The following is a 2500-nucleotide window of genomic DNA, read 5'->3' on the forward strand; positions in this document are numbered from 1 at the left end:
AGTCATGAGATTCAGCTAAATAATTAATTATATTGAATTATATACCAGGTGTTTGGAAAAAAAAAAAAAATATTTCACACAATAGAGGCCTTGCATGCATTCCCCCAGAGGTCGTCATACATGATAATTAATCCATGAATTCCACAGTCATTTTCTGATTTCAATGGCAGAACAATAACGTGTGTAGAATGTATATAGGAAATATTGTTTTATATAAACCAACTTTATACTTCCAAAAGAGTCAATTAACTTTGAAGCTACATTACAAGAATGCTCTTTGTCACCCTTCCTGTTGACAATAGACCTAAAAGGAATCATTTTGTCATACCTTTGTCGCATCTTCTCAAGGAGCTTTTCCATGGCAGGCTATATAACTAAATAATGTTGCACGCCTATGTTTTCGTATATGTTCTTGTACTAACGCTTAGAGAGAGTGTTTAAGCCTAGGGATACACCGAGCTTCAGACAAATATTGCAAAGGGACCATTCCACATATTTCCCCCCACTATTTAATCCTTCATAAATTTGTTGTTGAAATCTCTGAGTTTGAAGTTCGACACACATAATACACAGTACGCCTTACAGCTAAATTCGATTAGTCACAGCTGAGTGACAGAAAGTGCAGTGTCACTTGAAATAAGTTTCAGCACTAGCGACTAGGATGCACGACTGCTTGCTTATATTTTAGTTAAATTATTGTAATGACATCCTCACTAGGAGCAGAATACAAATGCCTGGCACACAGTGCCTGCTGTTTCCACGATAACCCTCAGGATGTGATGTTCACATTGATGAGGTCTGCCACTTTGACCACAGATTGCTAAAAGTCAAATTAAACTGAGAATTCGGTCCGACAGCAGTGATTTGCAGAGAGATCTGGTAGTAAAATGTTTTGCATAATTTATAATTATCAGGTATGTAAAACTAAACCACGCGCGAATATAATCAAGGTAACAGGACGTGGTATTGTCAATATATTTTTTTTTTCGTGTACCGCGTTGTAACTGCCACGTAATAACAGATCAAGGTCTCCAAAGTGATCGATGGTACTATCCAAGGGGTCGATAAACGCCTGGGGTCGAAAGGGGGTCGATAAGCGCTGGACCCGTTCGTAGTTTGGGATCGAAAGGTGGTATTCGGTTAATAGGAATACATGAAGTGTAACTTGCTGTTACACGTTTCTAATTTATATATATATATATATATATATATTTTTTTGTCTATTCATTTTATATTATTTATATTTCAAGTGAGATATGGGTGAGGGGATACAGAACAACAGTTTCGCAGGGTTAAGTATACAGTTTCCCTCACTGGTGTATAGGGAAAACAGGATTGGTATACACTTCTCTCACTAATATATAGAGAATCTGCCTATTCACTTATTCAGCAGTAATACTTATTTTTGTACATGCCTGGGGGTAGATGAGAAATCAAGAATTCAATGAAGAGGTCAGTGGTGTAAAAAGTTTAGCGACCCATGTTCTAGATGTAACTATTAGCAAAATTCTGTTTAATACTGTTACATGAAATAAAGTAACTGTGCCAAAGAACATGAATAATTGTGACTGTCATTCAAATGGTTAGTTTGTCCATATCCAGTATGTGTGACCCATTACCACTATCGATAACTTGGCGCAGAACTACATGTGTATGTCACATTGTCTCTTCCACAGCCCGCCCCCTCCAGCTCAATGGATGGCCATCTTTTCTTCCCCAAACGTGTACGTGTATGTCAAGTCACTGTTGGCAGAACTCCACGAGAATCTGTTAACCGGTTTCATCAGTCTACTCCTGAAAACCCAGACAACGTTAATTATCCATTTCTTCTTGTTGTATTGTTATTATTGTTGTCGTTGTTACATAATAATAATAATAATAATAATAATAATAATAATAATAATAATAATTGGTAGTAGTAGTAGTAGTAGTGGTAGTGGAACTAGTAGTAGTAGCAGTAGTAGTAGTACTATTAAAGATAGTTGTAGTAGTAGTATTTTCAATATCATCACCGTTATAATCATTATACATAATTAACATATTTATTGCTATGACTATTAGCACTTATGTTATCATTATTATCATAATGAAATATCAAACATAATTTTTAAAAAATAGAGGAGAAAAAGCCAGCAATAAATATTTACGAGTAAACAAAATACCTTGTTAAAAAACGCCAACAGAAAGAGGGAAAAGAAAACTGTCCGAGCAAAAACTCCGAAGGGGCAATCTCCGCAAATGAAGTTGGAAAGTCACTGAAAGGCTGGGGCCGAGACGAATCAGACAAGTTTGAATAGGACACTTATTTAATGAAAGTGATATATAGGAAATGAGAAAAAAATCTAACTACTAAGGGAAATTGTGAAAAAGACGGAATGAGGAAAAGTTTCTCAGATAATCAAACTTGTAAAAGAATAGACCGGAAGGCAAAATTGTGCAACTAAACTGCGGTCTACAGCAGTTAACCGAAGAAATCTAAAAATTCTCAATATAGTTATGT

This window comes from Penaeus chinensis, chromosome 22, assembly GCF_019202785.1.
Source record: "Penaeus chinensis breed Huanghai No. 1 chromosome 22, ASM1920278v2, whole genome shotgun sequence".
Classification (NCBI taxonomy): domain Eukaryota; kingdom Metazoa; phylum Arthropoda; class Malacostraca; order Decapoda; family Penaeidae; genus Penaeus; species Penaeus chinensis.